The 22518-nt window shown below is 39.4% G+C and overlaps 1 protein-coding gene across 50 annotated transcripts in view; it reads left to right on the forward strand.

The window, feature by feature from the left end:
• The window catches only part of Nrcam (neuronal cell adhesion molecule), a 289546-nt gene that overhangs the window by 127685 nt on the left and 139343 nt on the right, over positions 1-22518 (forward strand). For all 50 annotated transcript variants that reach the window (NM_013150.3, XM_087554175.1, XM_087554177.1 and 47 more), the window contains 1 exon segment: positions 10490-10546. The gene's annotated coding sequence lies outside the window, so the exon portion shown is untranslated.

A 22518-nucleotide genomic window follows, 5' to 3' on the forward strand; every position in this document is an offset into this window, starting at 1 on the left:
ATAAAACCAAGGGAATTTGGGTTCTTGATAATAAGATGTGGCTGAAGCATCTGTAAACAGACATCTGACTATACACATTTAATACTTTAGTCAGGAAATGAAGGAAGATTGGCAGATCTGAATAAATGAAATTGATAAAAAGGTGAATTATGTAAATTATATAGGTCAAGTCTGGGAAATGCCGCTGAGCTTTGCTGGTGTGCAGTTGTGATGTGCTACTTAGAGGTCTGGTCATCTGAGGACATGTAAAGCTTGGTATTCCTGATTCTTTTATTTATTTATTTATTTATTTATTTATTTATTTATTTATTTAATCTTTATTAAATTGGTTATTTCTTATTTACATTTCAAATGTTATCCCCTTTCCCGGTTTCCCGGCCAACATCCCCCAGCCCTCCCTCTCCCCTTCTATATAGGGTTCCCCTCCCCATCCTCCCCCGATTACCGCCCTCCCCCCAACAATCACATTCACTGGGGGTCCAGCCTTGGCAGGACCAAGGGCTTCCTTGGTGCCCCTACTAGGCTATTCATTGATACCCATGCAGTTGGAGCCCAGGGTCAGTCCATGTAGTCTTTCAGTAGTGGTTTAGTTCCTGGAAGCTCTGGTTGGTTGGCATTGTTGTTCTTATGGGGTCTCAGGCTCCTTCAGCTCTTTCAGTCCTTTTTTTTATTTTATTCTGTGTTTGAAATCCGCAGACCCTTCTGTCACTTGCTTACAGAAGGTTTACATAAGTTACTATTCATGTGGTCATCCTGACTTCAGTAGCTCCACCCAGTCTTTGGGTTCATGTTCCAAGGGTTCATCTCTCCAAAGTCGACTGAAAATATTGAAAGGAGATGTCTAGAAATAAGCAATTCATGCTTTTGTAATAATTTTTATTACATCATATAGCTGTAACTTTCTAAGCTTTACGATTAACTATTATTATTTTCTGTGTACGAATGTTTTGCCTGAATGCATGGCTGTGTGCCATGTGCATGCTTGGAGCTTGCAGACACCAGAAGAGGGTGTTGGATGTGGATGCTGGGAATTGAACCCACGTCCTCTAAAAAACAGCAGCCAGTGCTCTTAACCACCGAGGCTTCTCTCCCACCTGACAATTAGTCATTATTGAAAATCTTTTATTGTACTAACTTTCTAAACTAAAATTTTTTTTATCAAAGATACATGTTAAGAGAATAGACAGTACAGTTACTTTTCCATATTCATCTACTATGAACCCTTAAATTCAACCAACTATGGATGGAAATGCTCTTTTTCAATAGTTATCTCTATTGAGCATGTACAACTGTCCTCCTGTCAGTCTTTTTTAGGCAGTGGAATACAGGCACTGTTTGCATAGCTTTTCTTTGCATTGGGTATTCTAAGTTATCTAGAAGTGATTTAAAGAGTTCAGGAGGATGTGGCAGACTATGTCCAAATTTTATTTTTTATTTTTATATAAAATATAAAAAGATCTTTGTATCCTTGCATTTTGACATTTGCACAGAGAGCTGGAACAAATCTCATTCAAATAGTGAAGGAGGCCCTGTGTACATGGGGGTATTACTAGCCTATGTTACAAGCATCCACAGGGGGGGTGTCTTAGAATTTATCTATTTAAAAATTTAAAAAGTAGAATTTTCATTTTATACCATATCTATCTTCTCTTGGCACATGATATTTTGAGTCAGTGTTTTTCCTCATTTAATAGTATTTAAGGATAACTGTATTTTGAGGGTTGAAATCTTACTAATGTGTGCCCATTGATTCAAGTCCTTAAATGCTAATCAAATTAGTTTAGTAATTAAATGTCTCTTTGTCACCTTTTGTGTCAGCAAAAGATGACTAAATATTCAGGATTTGTGAAGTTTAATACACTTTATTTGTTCAAACACTTCCACTGTACTTTTTCCACCACAAATATATGCAACGTAACTGACTAGGTTCACAAGTCCAAGTAAGTCACCCTTAATAAAATTCAGCTTTTAGTAGGTTATATAATGGGATCTTAACATTTTTGATGAAAACTAACAAATGAACAATTAGAAGTCTGTTTCAGTTTCTTACTTGACCATGATAATTCTTCAGGATCCCAAATTCTGCCTTTCATCTGAAAGCTTCCCCGTGCTTCTCCTGTGTTCATACCCACCCAGAATTCGCTTCACTCTTCAGTTGGTAGCTTTTAGTACTGCTTCTTCATTCCCAGTGCTAGGATGTGTTGACCAGTGTCTGTTTCTTGCACTGAGTTAGAAGCTTCTTGATGCAGGAAGAGTCTGTTCAAAGAGGCCTTTATTGCTCATTCACCACTGTATTGGCGCCCCATGTAGAGCTGGACAAATGGTAGTTATCTCATAGTGGATGGTGTGTGAGAAGGTGAATTAGCAAATGATCTGCGAAGGGATAACCTTCTCTGTTCTCTTCATTCAGATATCCTCGGTCCATACAGTACTTAAGCCACAGTAGTTGCCCAGGAGTTGTGTTGGAGAAGCTAATGTTTTCTTGACTTTTTAAAGGACATTAAAAATATTGATGGAGGAGTGGTGTAAAGTGAATATTTTCCTGCAGCCATTACATTGTTTTTATTAACGTGCAAGCTTGAGAATTTGTAGCTGTGGTTTCTTTTATTGTGGTTTCTTTAATGTCTAACCACAAAATTTATTTTAATCATTTGAGTTGTACAGTCACAAGCATTAAGTATATTCACACTGTTATGTGATCATCCACTACATTTGCAGAACATTTTCATTATCTGAGATCTAAATTGCTGTTAAATAATAACTTCCCACATAAGTGTGACTTTATAAAACACATTTTGTTTGCCTTAGAATCTTTTCTTTAGATAGCATGGTTAGTAAAGTGTTTGCCTATGAAACTTTGAGTTTAATCCAAAGAACCCATGTAAAAAGCTGGGCACAGTGACGTGCACTTGTGGTATCTGTGTGGGGAGATAGAGAATAGGAAGATCCCTGGGAAGTAATGACCAGCTAACCTGGCCAATCATCAAGCCCCAGGTCCTAACAAGAGTCCCATTCTCAAAATGTAAGGTGGATATCTCCACAGGAATGATATCAGAAGTTGACCTCTACCCTATACACATGGGTGTACACACACACTAAATACACACACACACACACACACACACACACACACACACCTTCCCTTTTAAGATACATTACATGTAGACTGTATGTTTTAAATATAAATATATAAACTGTTTTTGCTACCTGAACAGAATTGGATGTGCCCATTTCTCTTGGTGGCTCTAATGCTTTGGTTGATAGTATAATTGTCTGAAGACTGCATTACTTGAAAGATATCCAAGATGGATTGCGGTTTCTGTTCATTTGCTCACCCATGAAGGAGGTCCTATCTCCAGGTCATAATCAGAGGTCATCTTTGTCCCCACTCATCTCCGCCTCCTCCACATCTACTCATGCCCACATGCAGATAAACATCTATGGTTATTCCCAAAACTGTTATTTACTTAAATATTGGGACCATATCTTATTTAAATTCCCAGAGCTGAAACATGTAATCTAAATTTTTTAAAATTAATTCATTAGCCTTTAACCTACTGATCCAATTGGTACTGTCCTTCTGTGCATGGACATGGCTCATCCACTGAGCCATAGGCCACAGTTCTAAAGAAAATTGACTCCCTGTCTCTAGCAGTCATGAACTCAGTCAGGGATGGGGTCTCATGAGCTCCCCCTCATACTGGGATTTTTATCTGGCTTGATCTTGTGCAGGCCCATGTCATGTCATAGCACACTTTCCCATCCTTTGTCTCTTACATTCTTTCTGTCCCTCTTCTACGATGTTCCCTGAACCTTGGGGAGGTTGATATAGGTGTTCTAACCTCACTTAACCTCATCAATGATCATTACCCACTGCAACAAGAGAAGCTTCTCTGACCAAGGGTGAAACCAGTGGAACTCTGTGTTATAAACATTAATATTTATAAGGCAGTTTGACAATATAAACATTTAGAAAACATCAATAGGACTGCCCCTTGGGTTTATGACTTCCATAGTCACAGGTTTTGACTTCATAATATCAGGCAAGGATTGCGCCTCCACAGAGCAGGCCTGAAATACAATCAAGAGAGCAGTTGATTATGTCCTTAATCACTCATGCCCCTATTATACCACTAGGCACATCCTAGCATAATTGCAGCAGGTTCTAGTGCTGGCTATGACCAATGATGCCTTTTCTCCCTCAGAGGTCTACAAAGCAACTCTGAGCACAGTGAAAGCCAGCCAGCAGGGAGAGAGAGAGTTTCTGGGTCAGTTAAAATTGATTTCTCTGTCATGCAAACAAAGTATATGGTACCTTCCAAAATGGAATCTTATCATCTAGCTGTGGCAGGGAACCAAAAACAAGGACAATAGCCTGTATTCTATTGGGTACCTCCGGGGCCTCACTGACCTGCTCTGGGCACTGAGATTTTAATCTTAATAACTCATATCTTCTGGGAGCACCATTATTTACTTTTATTCAAACTCCTTTCCTTTGAAATACATTTTATTTTGTTTGATTTGGTCGTTATCTTTTAGAAGCTGGTTCTGTTTTAATGAGAGGCAGAGAGGGAGTGGATTTGGATGGGAGGGGAATGGGGGGAGGAACTGGGAGGAGTGGAGGGAGGGGAAACTAATCAGGATGCAGTGTATGAAAAAAGAATCTATTTTAATAAAAGGGTAAAGCTGAAAAAATGTATTGTTAATTTCCTTACAAACTGGTGGAACTCTACAAGGCTTCTTCATATATCATTAGTTCTGGTTAGCCCCTCCATACTCCTCTTCTTCCCACCCTGTTCCCATTCTTACTTTAACTTTCAGCTCTTAGTATTCTCTTCCTGATATTTCCTATCACACATGTTCTACTATCTCCTCTTATTTTACTTTTTTTAAAGTTGGATCGCAAGGTTATTTCCCAGCTTCTTCATGCCTACATTTTGGTAAGATGTTCCCGGGGCCTCTCCTTTCCCTAGCCTGTCCATTCCAGTACCTGCTTAGGCTCTTCTGCTTCCAGTACTGCTCCTCCTTTCTATCAACCACCTCTATTTTCCTCTTCTCCCATCAAGTGCACCCCATCATGTCAACGGCCTATGTTAGACAGAACTACCACCCTCTGAGCCAAACAGCTGTTATCTTTGGAAGTTCAACTTGTTGAAGTTTAACATCTGCTGATGAAGGACCTTCACCTGAATATCCAGCCACTTTCTCCCAGTACTTGCACACCAGTATGGAAGCCATCTTAATTACACATAACCGCAGGGAAGAACTAGAATGCAGGAAGAATAGAGGGAGAGGGTTCCATCTATGGGGCCAGGAAAAACCATCATCCCTGCTGGCTAATGCCTTCTTGGTGTGGTTTTGTTTGTTTTGTTGGTGGGGGGCACTCACACTGTGGTAACCTCTTACTTATGCTCTGTAATTAAGCCTAATGATCTCGTGGTTCTCCAGAGTGATCTTTGATGAATTGTGCTTCAGTTTGTCTTGGGACCTTGGAAGGAGGGATAGATGTTGCTTACATCTCTCCACAGGAATTTCACCAGCAGCCTGCTTCTAGTTTCCTAACTTCCACACCCAAGCTGCTTGTATTCTTCCTTCTTTGGATGAGAAGCTTCCTGAATATTACTTCCTTCTAGGAAGAAAAATTGGCAGACTCACAAAGCGCCATATACACTATTGAGTAATTGTCCTAAAGATATCTTTCCAGCGTGGACACGGTCTATTGCACCAGACCCATCTGAAGATGCTTATTAGAAGGGTGGGATTCTAGGTCCCTTTCCATCTGCTGAACTGTATTCTCTCCATGGCTACATTGAGTCAGCCCCATTTGCTCAGACACAGACATATGAATCAATCTCTCTCTCCCTCTCCCTCTACACCCCACCCCCAAATCTGCCTCTTGTCCGCATGTGCACCATGTATTTAGTGAAGTTGAAAAATCATTCCTCACTACTGTGCTGTATAAAATATTTAGGATATAGTATTGACATTTAACTAGTTTCCTTTAAGCTCTTTCTTCCCTAGGCAAAATAAAACTACTTTGTTTCTATTGGCACTCATTCGAGTGCTTAAATCTTTGTTGCTTTGCTGTTCTGAATACACCAATTTTAATTTTAATATTTTTTTTAGTGAAATCAGATTCTGTTAATTGTAGACATAGGATCAATGAAGACAGAGTTTAATGTTAGGTTTAATTGTATTCCTCATGTGCTGGCTTTGTGGGAGCCAAAGCTGCATATTATGACAAATTCCTGATTAGGGAAATGTCATACAGTTAAGAGTCTTCTTCAATGACTCTGCACCTTATTGTTTTTGAGGCTGGATCTTTGAATCAAACCTGGAGCTTTCTAATCTGGATAGTGTCACTTTCAACTTGCCTGGGGCTCCCTCTCTGCTCTCAGGCTAGAATTACAAGCGAACTGTCTGGCCTTTTGCAGAGTAGATTCTTGCTTTTGAATCGGGTCAAGGAATTCACTCCAGTTTCCCTTGCTTGTGTAGTAAGCACTTTAACTGCTGACCTATCTCCCAGCCGCCTCCCTAGACTCCTTTTATTTCTATTTTGAAATAGAGTCCCACTAAGTTGCCCAGGATGGACTTCAAATCATGGTCCTTTTTCTTTAGCCTCCAGAGTTCCCATAGTTAAAAGTGTGCTCCACCAACTCTGGTTCACTCTTACTTTTCAAAAGTCATGGAGCTAGCCCTCAGTCACAACAATTTCACCAAATTTACAACAGTAAAATGAATTTGGTAGTAAACTTGTGGCTTGAAGTTAGCACCCAGTGTCTCCAAAACCCCAGCTAAGCAATGCTATAGTTGAAAGAGGGCCTCTCCTGGAGACATTTGGGAAAACTTTTATTGTAGAGTATATTATCTGTTGTTTGAAATGTGATTTTTATAGATGCTGAAATGGAGAGAATTAGGCTTCAAGATTAGTTTGGCTTTGTGCCATGGCAAAATTGGCTATTGTATGGCAGACATACACTGGAGAAGCATATGAGAAAAATCAAATTAATGGGGATCTTTTCCTCCCCAGTTAGTATGTACGAATCCACCCCAAGTTCAATCTGAATTGTCTAAAGCAGGAAAATTTAAAAGAAATGTCCAGGGATTAGCCTAAGATTATGCAATAAGCTTTTGGCAAAGCCAAAGACATTTTTTAATTTTTTTTATTTATTCAAAGACATTTTTAAAATTGTAAGTTACTACCATTCTGTATGCATAAAAGAGCAAAATGGGATCTGGAGAGATGGCTCAGTGCTTAGGAACATTTGTTACCCTTACAGATGGCATGGGTTTGATTCCCAGTACCAGCACTGTGGTTCACAACAATCTATAACTGTAGTTCCCAGAGATCCGATCCCCTCTTCTGACCTCCACGGGCACAAGCCACATAATTGGTGCACATCCATTCAGGTACAATGCTCACACATAAAATGAACAAGGCTCTGAAAAATAAAATTGGTGTGACGGGTCAAACGTCAGAAAGGATGCCAACTTATAGAAGTCAACCTCTAAACGCTCTATAATGCCTTCATAATTATACCACAAAGCATAAGCAAATATCAGGAGTGTCCACACTTGCAGATAATTCTTGCCTAATAGTGTATGCAATAATAGATTTTAGTTACATTGAATACTGTGAATTCTCATTTTTAAAAACAAACCAAAAAATGATGTAAAAATAAAAAAAAATACGTCCATCAATAACAGTTTACTTTAGGGCAAAGTGGCTATGGCAAGTATTTACTTTTTCTAAATTATTGCAATTTTGCTAAATACCATTGACTCCCTTTTACTGTAACTGGTTTATTATGCATGCCATGGCCTTTGCATTTGCTTTTCGCCAGGATGTCATTCATCTTCTCTGAAGGCTACCTCTAAAATGCATCAACTTTTTTCCCTTGACCTTTTGACTTAGGATTAGTTTTGTTTAATACGATAAGTTGATTGCATTTTGGAAAAGTAAATTAAGTTGTTACCTGGTTATTGGTAAAACGGTCCATAGCGATGATGAATTACCCTATTTTGCTGACCTAAATGTGTTTCCAAGTGATGCAAGTCACGGGTGCAGTTGTCACCACAAGAGTGATGAGTGTAACAAGAATTCATTTCCTAGGAATGTTTGGCATAATTATTGGCACGGTAGCACAATTAATATGTACTATTTTTGTGGTCCTTGCTTGGAGTTTGAAATTGCCATAGGAGGCTTGAGATGTGGCTTGTTGCTAATACACAAACAGTAGGATGAAATCTTTTCCCCATACTACCTTGGAACCACACGTATGCAAGATTGAATATGGACTCTTGTCAGAGCATCTAGCCTTGCATAAATTATATTTAAACAACAATTGACATGCTATCAAAACTATCTTATTCCTTCCTTATCTCACCTAACATCTCTATTCAAAGCCATTTTTTTCCTAAGCTATATTGCAGCATTTTCATACTTTTGTGAAGTGTTTTGCATAAAGGCCACTTGTCAGGAAAGCCACAGAAGACATTGTGATAGGAACCATGGAGACTCAGCCCTAATCCACAGAGATGTCATGGGGAACCTCAGTGGCTTTGAACTCTGTGTTCAAAGTGTAAGTGCCTGGATGTGTAAACGTCATGGAGAGCTCCCAATGAAGGCTGTATCCTTCTTCCTGGCAACCTTAGAATAGGTGCATATGAAGCCTTCCTGAAGCTTTACCCTCTGCCCTTGACTGCCTCTAATCCTGTCTTTGTTTTGCCACTCTCTGTCAACTCCTACCTCAACCTCCCAAATACGAGGTTTACAGGCCTGCACTGAATTGATGTATAACTTGTTGTATGGACAGAGTCTGGGCCACAGTAGCATCTCATTGGCTGTTGAGTAGCACATCTCAAAAATACAAAACAAAAAACCCTTACTTTCATCAACATGTCTTTCATTGCTTAACTCCCCAGTTTTTAGCTACAGCCCGAGGATGTCTGAGGTACCAGCTCTCCATCCTCTCTGTTGTCCCTGAGGTTTCACCGCTCTGTTGGTAGATTCTCTACACTTTGTCCTTGCTATTTACTTTGTACCTTATGGTCTGTCTATGCAGAATGCTTTTCTTATTCATCTTTAAGTTTCTAGTCAGTGGTCCTCCAGTGGAAAGTCATCTTGTAGAATGAAGTATGCCTTTGTCTGAAAGCTCACAGTATTCTATAATATTTTGTAGAGGCTTCTAATATTTCCAGCTGTGGCCCCATCAGCATGTGAATTAAAATTTCTACTCTTTTACCTTACATAGCTACATAGGCATATGTATTTATATATATGCTTAAACGTATCTATTGAGCTGTTTCTGAAGCTGTAGTTTCGAGTTTTTTATAGACTCTGGCATATCATTAGAAGTTCTTTTTCTTTTTTTATGTAGTTATCACATGTTAAGGAAAGAAAATGTTTATTACTTTCAAACTGAGTTTAATTCCAAGAAACACTGACTTTCAAAACACTAAGGTTTTGCCCTGATAATAGTGCATTAAATAAAAAGAAAATCAAGATAGCTTTACGTGTGAGGTGAAGATTTTTTTTAAATTTAAGACATAAAATTTCATAACCCATGCATAAACTGGAGCAGCTGAACTCACTGTAGGCCTTTTTTACTTTATTTCTGGAGTCATTTTGCGATTCATGGTGTCCTAACATTTGACTGCAGCCCAGGGTGACTGAATTGATACTTGTTTCTCTTCTCTGAAAGATGTTTCAGTGGTCCATAGTGCGAGTTCTGTTTTCAAAAATACCAAGTCCAAGAAGACACAAATGCTCCCTTAGGAGACCTTGGGCGGCATTGAATCACTTGTCTGAAGGCTATGATGTGATGTGCTCAGGGTGATTGCTCTGTTTCTCATCCAGGGTGTCCTTTCCTGGCTAACTCTTCTCTGGAATATTTGCTTAGGGAAGGCTGAGGTTTGCAGAGAAGAGGAGTTGTGGATCAGAGAGTCAGGGACTGTCTGTGACTGAACTTTTACATTGGTATAGGTGTGATTTTTCTCCTCCAATTCTAGCTGTTCTCAGCTCTTGATGATCCGCACTGAGAGGTAGGACCTACAAATTTAGGCAAAAGAATTCCTATGTTCCTAAATAGAAAACCTAACTACCAATAGAATGCTCACAGCCAGGAAGTATTTACCCACCCTGTCTGTCCGTCCTCCCATCTGTCTGCCTGTCTGTTTATATGTCTGCCAGCTGTCTGTATTTCTGTCTATCTAAACAATTGTCTATCTCCAAATTGGATTCAGACTGACTCTTCAGGTTAGAATCCATTAATGTGATGTATAGTCACCCTCGTCACCTCTCTCGTGTCACTTTTGATAGAAATCAACAGAGAGATGTTTTGGCAAATGTATTCATAATTTGTCTTCCTTGCAGGGCTCTCTCTGCAATTGTGTGTCCCATCAGGGACTCTGTTAACTTATTGGCAATCTACTGTGATTGATGGCAACTGATGTCTTATTAACATTTTCCCCACTTTTCTATCCACAGAGCAATGCTAAGACAACCTTTCGCTTAAGGAATTAAAAAGAAATATCACTTCATCAGGTAAGGAAACCTACTTCAAAGGTAGGATGTGCATTTTTTATTTTTACAATATTTAAGATTGTAAAGGGAATTATGCCATTAAACGTGACTGTGTAAGAGTAGCATCCTGCTTGATACTTTTCATCAGAGAGCATGATAAAAGGCAGGAAGGGCGAATACAAATGCGGAGACATTTATCATCTCACTTGTCAAAGAGGGTAGATCAATACACAGAGAAGAAACAAGCCTTGGTCTCTATTCATTGTATAGAAGTAATGTTTGTGCTTTATTCAAACATTTCTCTTTAAGCACAGAAAATAGCACTGTTCATAAAAGAAAATTCCTGAAGTAACTGAAGGATAAAAATTATAGGGTGCTATTAATAAGAAAATTATTTCTATTGGATGTGTTCATATATCAAAACCCTGAAAATATGGCATCCTGTTTTTCTTATATCTCGAAATAATGAGGTCAGTTCTGAGAGTTTAAATGTTATTTTGAAGCTTGTCTTCTGTCTGGCAAATCCTTTCCTACCCCCTGTTTCCCACTATTCACATTGCACATCCCACGGCATTTGTGTCATGTAGGATTACCAAGTCCAGAACAGACCCTGCTGGGTCTGTGTGGCCTCCTGAAAGGCCATTTATTGTAGTGTATTTTACTTGGTGAAAAATATCTTGAGTGGAAATCAGGAACATAGTTCAGAGAACTAGATTTCAACCAACAAGAGCTCTCTTAAAGAATTATAAGGCTCCCGTTGTTCAGATGTCTGGTTCTGTGCTTCATAGGTTTCGTTAAACAAATGAATTCTCATGCAGTTTAATTAAGAAGATTGCATGCAAGATTTTGAGGTAACAAAATCCTTCCAGCATGTTTTGCCCATTGTTCTGGAGAAGGATTGATCTATTGAGATGTCATTTAGTAATTAAGAGGAAATGATTCATGCCTCCAACTGAATTTGTTATCATCGTGTTGTCTGGAAACCGACTTCATGTGATGGATTCTCGTGGTATTCTAAAATACTACCAGAGACCCCAAAACCAGTGGCACGGAAATTAATATTGCTTGTGATAATATCCAGACTTTTGTAAATAGTCTGTGGCATGTTGGTTGTGAGACGCAGAAAGAAAGCAAGTGCTTCCTTTTAGGCTGTAATTCCTAATGAATGAGGATTAATACCAGAACGCAAGGTACGTCAAGCGATCCTGAGGGTCACGTGAGGTTGAACATGAAGGATGCAGTGATCACCTGAGTGCTTTCCCATCTAATAAGATATTGTGGCTTAGCTCTGAGGAGATTTTCCTGGCAGGATATGATACTTTTTCTTTCTTGTTGTTTAAAAAGATAGTTGGTTTTAAGAATCTGTTGTCTTCTAGAGAAGGGAGCGAGAAGGCTGGATTTCACCTTTCTCAATACATACTTGCTGATCTGTTTGGCTGGCCTTTTAAGTGACTAATGAGAACTTTCGTTTGGCAGGCAGCGAGAGCTGATGAAATATCTCATTTTTGTCTTTGTGAATGGACTCATCTGGCCAAAAACCGAACACAGAGAATCTTCCCAATTTTTCTCCCTCGCCTCACAAAGACAGGCTGAAACTTCCCAAAAATTCTAAAGCACGCTTGTGTTCAGAATGTCCCCAGGCTATTCAGCCAGTGCCTCTGACATTAGACTAAGAAAGTTGTGGGGGGTGAGGAGGGCAGGCAGTACAGCAACTTACTTTTCAGTTGAGATTCCCACAATCGTTAATGTGTTGTGGTGTCTGAAAGACGTAAGATGCCAGAATTCTGGACTGTTTGGGAAGTCGACACTCCTCCCAGATCTTTCCTGTCTCTTCATGTCCCCTTGAATATAAACAGATTTATCACTTACCCTAATGTGTAAGTGTTCTCCACGGAGAGTCTACATTCTTCTCTTATTTGAAAGTGAGGCACAAATGGTGGACTTTCTTCAAGCTGCCAACGTAAAGAGCAGGACATTACTGCAATCACGCCCTTAAAAGTAGTTTCCACCATGTGGCTACATTGCTGCATGGGAAGGAGAATCCATGCATCTTAAAGACTGTTCACACTTGGCAGGCTGTGAAAAAGGAAAACTCTAGCAGTCTAACAGGCGTTTAGAATTGTCTGATTGTTGGTGACTTGAAAGCTGTTTCTTCGCTTGGACTTGTGAAACTCTGTTGTTTGTTGATCATAGGAGAAGGGTACTCACCTTCTCAATGGGTAATAAACTGAAAGGAAGATCTGCTTTTATATTTCAGTTGATGTGTAAATGGAAACAACTATTTTAATGGGAAACCTGAATAAGAACATAAGTTTAATACTACCCAACAATGAAAGGATCTTTCTAAAGCTGAGAAGTTTATCCCATGTTATTAGATACCAATCAAAGTCAGGAAGCACAAAGTGCCCAGATCCAGATTTGAACTAAATGACAGCATTGCACATGAGTTCTCCCTCTATCGTGGTCACAGTGAGCATCTCCCAGATGAGCTACTCTCCATGCAGGCAGCATTCTTTTGAAGCCTGATGGTTGCAATGAGTAATAATCTGTTCTTCCACCTGTGTATTGCCCAGCTTCCTTGCCCATTTTCAGTAAATGAATACATGTTATATATGCATATACATATACTATTTGATTATTTATCTGACAATTTTTATAATTTATTTTGATCACAATCACCTCTCGCTCCTCCCCTTAACTGTTCTTAGATTAATCTTCACTTTGCCACCTCCTCCTAACTGTGTCCTCTTTTAAAAGAATAACCCACAGTCGTGTTTGTGCTGTCCATCCACCGGAGTATAGTTGACCTGTCAGATGCTATACCTTTAAAGCGGAGTCTTCTTCCTTCAGAATCCATGACCCATCGATAGCATTTCAGCTAGGATGGTACTCGTGAGCTCATCCCATAGCATGCTGGAATATTGACTGGCTTGATCCTGTGGCAGGCAACAGCAACTCCTATTGATTTCACAAGTGCAATAGTCCTCTCATGTTCAGAAGACACAATTTTGCTCTGGTCTTCCCTGACCTCTGGCTCTTATAATTTTTCTCGTCTTCTGCACTGGTCTCCTAAGTCGTGGCAGGAAAGAGGCTATATATGACACTCCACTGACACTTACTTTCCACCCTTTGACAAATTATGAGTTTCTGAGTTAACTGCTGTCCACTACACTGAGAAACTTCTCCTGATGCAGTCTGAGAGCTGTATTACTCTGAAGATAGAGAGATATAAATTTAAAGGATAGTTTGATACTGTGCACATTTAGCAAGATGGTAGTAATAGGTTCATCTCTAGGACATAAAAACTCTCCATCTTCACCACCACCACCACCACCACCACCACCACCACCACCACCACCACCACCACCACCACCACCATCATCATCTTTTGTCTCCCAACTTACAGCTCCAGGCATGCATTTCCTCCTGTGAGGTAACCCTTACATACCATTGGAAAACAACTGGTCACTCCTATAAGATTTACGCTACCATATATAGCCTTAGGGAGAATGATTAGAAAGATGTGTAATCAGGCCTATGTCTCCATTGGGAACTCACTCTTCCCTGGGCAGTGATTCAGGAGCCCAGCCAAGGGCCAGGGTAATTCCATTTCTAAGTTATTCTCATAGGGTTGAAAATTCTTTTGCTGAATATTGAGTCCTCATTAAACCATATTAGCCCACATATAAGTGTGTGTGTGTGTGTGTGTGTGTGTGTGTGTGTGTGTGTGTGTGTGTACACCACATATATGTCTGATGACAATGTTGGTTAGAAGAGTTTGCCAGATCCTTGAAACTGGAATTGGTATTAATGGTGGTTGTGAGTTCTGCAACTGGACCCACGTCCTTTGTGAGAACAAGTGCACTCAATCACTGAGCCATCTTCCTAGCCACATCCAATTAAACATTTTTTATGAGATTATTTTTAGGACTCTTATAAAATGGTAGTTTCCATGTGGCTTTTCAGTGTTAGTTATTCTTTTCCCCAAACTCCTTCTAGCCCTACTCTGCCATCCCTCTCTTTTCTTAAGCCTCCTGCCCCATTAATCCCTCTGTTCCTTTCTGTGTGAAGTCTAAGCAACGCCATGTGTCTTGAAATTATATAAAATTATATTAAATTTCATGTGCAGTGCTTCCACAGGGAGGCTGAATTCTAATACATTTTCTGAGACTTATCTCTGGAGTGGCATCGGTAATTGAGACACCTTTATTAATTGCATCCCTTTTCTTCTTGATTCTTCTGGGACTCAGGGATAGCCTGCCCTATCCCTCTTCCATTCTTCTTTCTAATTAGTCTTGTAACCATTTCTGAAAGCTGGGAAAGTGCATTTGGAAGGTGTCTCAAGATACAGCAGCATTTGTCTTGGGTGCTAGCTGGGCCCATGCTGATTCAATGGTGACTGGAAGAGAAAGATGGGATTGCAACTTCATAGTGACAATCGCTGTTAGTATCCAGTAAGCAATCTGCAACTTGCACGAATCCCTCTTTCTCCTCCCACTGTAGTCTGGTAGGGAGAAATATCTGCTTTGAATAGGAAGGAGATGATTATGTGACTCACTTCAGTATGAGAGACGTCCAGCAGCTTAGTATTTGAGCACAGCACGGCTATTCAGTGACCTTTGCAATGAACTCATGACAGATACCAACTGGATCAGATTGGTTTCTCCTGCTGCACGTCCAGCTTACAGCTTTTAAATTATTGTCTAGGGTCCTCAGAATTAGAGCTGGTGATGAGATAAGGCTACTTCAGTATTCTTTGCAGTATACTGTAATGACCTGCGAGACATTTTAATGCCCACAAAAGTATACCATACTGAGGGAAGCCAGCCTGATGTGGCCCTCGTTCTCAGCAAATGTAAGCTCTATCAAAATAACTTAGCCCATACAAGAAACTTGATTTCAAATTACAATAATAAATGGTACCCCTTATTCATGAATGACAAACCATCCTTGAGTTAACTTTAATAATTAGACGGTATGAGATACCTGGCAGGGATGGTCAAGTGTCCCATGTTCAGGTCTGTGTGTATTTGAGGCCCAGAGGCCCGGAGGCTCAGATGCCTAGGTACTGGAGGATATTATCATGCTCCTTCCCTTCCAGCATCTGGACATTTCATCCCTGGCTGATTTTGGAGGGTGTTGAATCCTGACAAGAAGGTTATCTAGGGAACTACCCAGGAGGAAAATGAAGCCCAGTGTGGAGCAGGAGACCAGGTCTAGGCCCCCGCTGGTAATACAGTATGTTTCCGTCACAACTGACTGCATACAGAAATAGATTCTTCCCCCTCCTATTCATTATGTTTTCCTTTGCCTGATTTTGTTTTATTCCGCCTTTCGTGACAGCATTCATTTTGAAAGGTAAAGAAAAAAACGACCCTTGGACAGATTCAAGTTTTCATATCTGCAGAAGACAGTTCCACAGCTTTTGTCTAACTTAGCCATTGTGGTTATGTAAAGATTCTTTGTTTCTGGTCGACTGTTGTGGCAAGCAAGTCTATAAACTCCTAGAAACACGGGAGAGAATGCTTTCTATTCAGAGAGAGGAGTAGGATATGGTACATAGAGCCAATGTTGAGAAGGGCTTTGTTTTCTGCAGCAGGGTGGAAATTCACATTCAGAGTGATGCTCTGTGGTATTTAGCATGCTACAGTTAAACAAAAGAGCATGCCAGCCTTCGCAGCCATGTTGATTAATGCATTCCTTGTATGTGTTGATTAATGTGTTCCTAGGATGCCTCCGTAAGCTGCCACCGCAGCTGAGGTGTGTCCAATGTGCCTCCTCACCGGCTGCTGCCTCATCATGCGGGTTCATTTGCACATGGGTCTTCTGTGTGTTTATATCACACCAGCACCTTTATAACTTAAACCTTTATAATATTAAAATACATTTTTGGACATTTTCACTCTGATCTAATAGTTGGGAATCCAAAAACTTTTAAGTTCATAGGGAGAAGCTCTCCTAGTCATCTAACTCCATTTACTTGCCCTCTGGATACTCCTGTTCTGTGTTTCATTTCTGTTCTTTTCAAACCTTTTATAGAGAGAAAAATGTTGGAAATAGTCATAGGAAGAAACTTGCAGTGGAATGATAAGAAAGATGTGTAATCGGGCATGTGTCTTCATTGGAAACTCACTCTTCCCTGGGCAGGCAGTCATGGGCCCAGTTAGGCGCAATTCCATTTCTAAGTTATTCCCATAGGGTTGAGAATTCTTTTGCTATATACTGAATCCTCATTAAACCACATATTGTCTCATACTGTTTCCAAAAATACTCACCTGGATATGGTTCTGCCCAGCTAATAGCTTGTTAAAGTATAAATCAGACTTTGTTTAGTTCGCTTAGTCTCTCATGTCTTATTCTTTAGGACATAAGAATGCTATTGCTACTTTGAATATTTTCTCATCATTTAGCAAAAGTGCTAAAAGAATCAAAGCATCCTTTTTGAAATGGGCAAAAGGAAAACAGGACATGGAAGAAATGGCCCAGTTATCCAGGGGTAGTAGTCTCCAACTAGATGGTATTTTAACAGAGGAAATCATCCATGCTACTCAGAAAGACTGCTTTTGCAAGGCATAAAGCAAAACAAAGAAATTCACCCTGAACAAGAATGAGTCTGTGTAGATTATTAGTGTGTGAAACTACTACAGAGAAGTGACAGTTGTCAATAGGTATCTCATTTAGTTCTTGGCATTAAAGGTAAAGAGTGACAGTTTGGTATTCTGAATGTTAAGAGGAGACTTTATTCTAGCTATAGATAACAGCTCAAACCCATCTAAAAGTCCTCTTTGGAAGTTCAAAGAATACACAACTTGTGTTATTTGATGACATGCATTTAAAATTCACTACTTTAAATATTGCATTATGTCCATTCTCTGTCTCACAGAATGCTGAAGGACATGGGAAAGAACATAAGGTGTTCATTAATTCCTGGGGTGTTTTTTTTTTTTTTTTTTTTGTTGCGCTGGCTAATTTTACGTCAACTTGACACAGCTAGTGTCATCCGAGAGGAGAGATCCTCAAGTGAAAAAATGCTTTCATAAGATGGGGCTGTGATCAAGCCTAGAGGCTGGTTTTCTAAATGTGTGATTGGTGTGATTGTTTCAGCCAATCTTGAGTGGTGCCACCCCTAGACTGGTGGTCCTGGGATCTCTAAGAAACCAGGCTGAGCAAACCTGTAAGCTTCACCCTCCATGGCCTCTACATTAGCTTGTAATTCTAGGTTCCTGACATGTATGAGTGCCTGTCCAGATTTTCTTCAATGATGAACTAAGATGTGAAAGTGTAAGCCAAATTAACCCTTTGTTTGTAGCCATGTTGCTTCAAGACAGCAAATGGAACCCTAACCATGACACTTGGTTAAGCCTCTCTTTGGGACTCAAGGTGCAAAAATGATATGCTTGTATCATACAGTTAACATGGAGGCCAGCTGGTAAAAGCAGCCATGAGTTTTCAAAAAACCTTTACTGGATGAAATGCTTAAAAGAGAATACACCAATGTAACTATATATATGGGGGTTCGTATAGCAATTAGGCATGTTCTTGGTTTGCTTGAATTCCACAAGAATTGATGGGTTTGGACAAAGGGAGGCAGAGAACATGATTAATCCATTTTTCTGTGCTGCTTTTGGTCCAGTACTGAACAAAAAGCTTGTTGATAGAGCTGTTGGCTTCAGGAAGGGAAGGCTGCAGAACATGTTAGGCAAAGAAAGAATAAAAAGTACAAGACTGTCAAACCTAAAGAAGCACAGGGAAACGGTTTCAAGTAATTTCTATTTTTATTTATTTATTTAGTCATAAAGCACAGAGATGATGTAGCTAAGAGCGAATGTACTTTCCTAAACAACTTTGTTCCCCGCGGCAAAAAAAAAAAAAAAAAAAAAAAAAGAAGAAGAAGAAGAAGAAGAAAACTGACAAATATAACCAGACAATACTACCAGATTTAAATGATTGCAATGACCTGGAAAATATAACTAAGTTCCAAGTGTCCTGTAAAACATTTTTTTATTACGTAATAGTTCATTTATCCCTTGTAAGAGAATACAGATACAGCTAAGCATCAATACATAGCAGAGTTCAAGTTGATTTGGCATGTAAAATAGTAAATCATTCAACTATTACATGTTCTGGAAGATAAGGAGAATTTTGCCATAAAGGGGAAAACATAAATGCATCCTAGCCCTTTGATGAGCTCTGAGCACCTAGTTCATGCTTTGTAAATAGCAATTGAACTCACACAAACAGTTGCTCTCTACGCAAAACTTCTGTGTAAAACTTCCCTCAAATTTCCTCTCAGAATTTTCTTATTTGCTTTTGATATTTGATCACAGCTTTGTGATAAATTCATAGCCATTTTCATTTTCCTGAGAACCTTGGGATGCTCGAATTTTCCTTCCTTGGATCAATCTCCAGGTTCAGTGAGAGAGAGGATTTCAAGTCACTACATCAGAATGTACTTGTTAATTCTATCCAGTTGTCTTAATTACTCCAGCGCCTTGGCTTTCATCTGTGAAGGAATTCAATACTTAGGACATTTGCAAACCCTCACCAGGAAGAGCAGATAACCAAACCCAGACTTCTTTCAAAGGAGGATTCCCTCAGCTGAGAGTCAAATGACTTTCCTCTTTCAAATAGTGTGTTTGATGACCACTGGATGAGTGAAACAACCTTGCACATGGTTAGGTCGGCCCATTCATAATTTGGTTGAGAGAAAATCAAAATTCATTGTGAAGTTATATGCACTTCTCCAACAAAAATTAAAACCTCACATATGGACCCTATATCTAATGCCTATCCTATGGCCACCCTTATTAATAGACATTATTGATTGCTTCTTATATACTACAGAGGGAACAAGGAGAGCTGTTGGGAGTACAGACAGATGTGGTACTTGCCCATCGGCTACTTGCATCTCTCACGTATATATGTGCAGTTCTACCGCTCGCATACGTGTGTAATCATAGAATAGCATTGTAGTAGCATGGTAGAACCCAAAATGCTCCAAGAGTTCAAAGGATGGTGATATCTAGGTTGCAGGAAACGTTCCAGGCTTTAGGGCTATATTTGAAGTAAGGAAAGATGCTTCCAGATGTAGTTCAGAGAAAGAAATTAGAAAGAGCAGACGACCACCAATATCAGTCATAAATAAATAAATACATGAATACATCTAGGAGTAAATGTAGGGATAAGGTAATGCTAGCTGAAACATCTCTGCCTTCTGGAATTCATACAACAAACCATGTCCCCCAAACTGGAATGTGTTTTAAAAGACGCTTTTTCAGGGACCCCATGTGAAGAGATGGGGCATCAATCATCCCCAAGAGAAGAGATGGTTGTAGAAATGAGAAAATGTCTTTTAAAAATTGTTATTAATCAAACGACCTAGGTGGAAGTAACTCAGAACAAATGATTTTTTTTATGAAGAGTCATATGAACTAAAAAATTGTACTTACCAAAATCAAGGAGAGTGGGAACTAGAGCACAGTATTCCCATTGCCACAGGGGACATTTCTTAAACCAAGAATGAGACAATATCTCTTTAGAACCAGATAAGGTGGAGTCAAACAAAGAGGAAGGAGCTGCACTCGCTCTCCTCTGGTTCTGTGGTCCCTGTTTGGACATAGTGCTTAGTCAGACATGTGTCAAATTATTGAAGTGGCATTTCTGTGAAACATTTCCATCTTAATAATTCTTTCAGATTTATTAAGATGAAAGGCAGTTGAACCCCAGGGCATGCATGAAGATGAATCACAAGTCTCAAAAACACAACCCCAGAGCGACGAACTGAGGGCAGAGGGGAGTCATATGCTCTTCTAGTCAGACTCGGGCACAACTAGTGCATCTGACTATAAATTTAAGTGCCAAAATAACATATTATATGCATCAATTTTTCATTTTGGATTCGAGTATTTCATAATCACACTTACGCTATTGTCCATTCATTTTTTTATTTATCCACCTAAGTGAAAAATAGTCATATTTTCCCCCCAAACATAAAATTATCTGATTTCCCTTCTAGTTTTTATTTACATGGAATAAGAAAAAATAAAATATAAAGTGAAATAAACACCCAATCTGACTTGAGGTGCCTTTTATTTATCCCGTGCACAGTCTATTCCACAAGGACACCCTGCCTGCCTTCACCCAAATCATTCCACCCACATCTTGCTGTCCTTGATTGCTTCGCATGGCCTCAGTGTCATATTTTCTTTGGTTTATCCAGTCCTAAAAGTCACTGTAGTGACCTGACTAGTAAAGAACCTAATTTCTGATGAATTGCATTAATACTTTAGCTTCTGTGAATGCTTTCTGTTGTAGGAAACCACCTTGTTCTTTGTTTCCCACACGTTCTTTGGCATTGTTCTGCATCTGGCTAACACAGGGAGCACTTTGACATCCGTAATTAATTGCTCTTATAATTTGGCATTAGCCAGTTGCTTGATAAACAGAATGGGAGTATTTGTTAGTGTCTATAGGGCTTCTTTTTTAATTTTTTTAATTTATTGTGTTCTCTCTCTCTCTCTCTCTCTCTCTCTCTCTCTCTCTCTCTCTCTCTCTCTGATGTGCTTTGGGTAGGTGGGTGCCAGTATACCATAGCACAGGTGTGGATGTCAGAGGACAGCTTTCTGGAGCTGGTTTTTTCCTTACGGGTTCCAGGAATGAAATGCAGGTGTCAGGGCTGCTTTATCTGTGACCTGTGAGCCACCTCACTGGCACCACTGTCCAGTTCCTAAGATTACACAGTGCACTCACTGCAGTCTATGTCACCTTTTACCCAAACCACACTGCCTTCTGTTGTGTTTTATATACTTCACTGTGGTTGGATGTTTCACCTCTCTTCATAGACTATAAAGAATCTTGTACAGTTTCCCTTCTGTTCTTTAGAGAATTTAATGAGAAGGAGAGTGTTTCCTTTAGAGGCCTTAATCCACCCAGGATGCATTGCCCTTATTTTCTGTCTTGTTGACATATGCATGATGTAATGATCCTTTTAAGAAAATAGATGTTTATTATCAAAATACCATCCACCATCTGGGATCCTCTAGCACTATATTCTATAAAGACAAATTAGTTTAATCTCATATAATATATTTTCACTTCTTCCCAGTAGTGATGGCCCTTCTTTAATATTTAATAAAAGAAAATTAACATAGCATTACAATAGCAGTTAGAAATAATAAAACTATTCCCTAAGTGCTTGTTTTTAATATAACTCTTCTTTCTTTTTACTTTTAGTCTATTCCCAAAACTATGTTAACAGAAGTTTGGGGAAGACTTAAATTTGTGTCTAGGCAATGATAAGTTTGGAGTGGAATTACATGTTCCCAGGGATTTTTCTTTTTAAATCGACTTCGATATTGCAGTAATAATAGTCACTGTTTATTAAGGCTGATTGTGTACTACACTATTCTAAGTACATTGTATATTTTATTTCCTATTATCCTCAAAATGGTCTACTATTTATTTGCTACTTATTTATTTTACACATGAAAAAAATCATGTACCTTGCCATGTACACAGAGTTTGTAAACAGTAAAGTGGAGATTCAGTTGCTATAATCCAAGTTCCAGAGTTCATCGGCTTCACCACACATGTGGTTGGGTAAGAGATGAGTCCACTAAGATGCCTACTTAGTTCCTAAGAGCAGCATTTGGCCTCAGGAGTGCTGGTCACTGTGTCATAGGTACATGACAAATAATGTCTCCTCTAAAAGTCAAAGCTATTACCTTCCTGCCCTTTCACAGTTCATAATAAATACAAAGGCTGTCAAAATGTTTCCCTACACCCATGTTTCTGAATATCGGTCTTATGCTCAGGAGCATCATGGAGGCTAAACAGGCACTACGGAAAGAAGAGATAAATTCTAAGCCAAACAACGCTATATGGTTAGGAGTGTTCCCTTCTTATAGTGTGGTTGGCAGTGGTATTGGGAATTCTTATATCTTTTGCAGCTAATTCTGTCTCAAAAATGATATTATTGGGGTTTAGTGTTGGTA

Source organism: Rattus norvegicus, chromosome 6 (genome assembly GCF_021556685.1).
Source record: "Rattus norvegicus strain SHRSP/BbbUtx chromosome 6, alternate assembly SHRSP_T2T, whole genome shotgun sequence".
NCBI classification, from domain to species: Eukaryota; Metazoa; Chordata; class Mammalia; order Rodentia; family Muridae; genus Rattus; species Rattus norvegicus.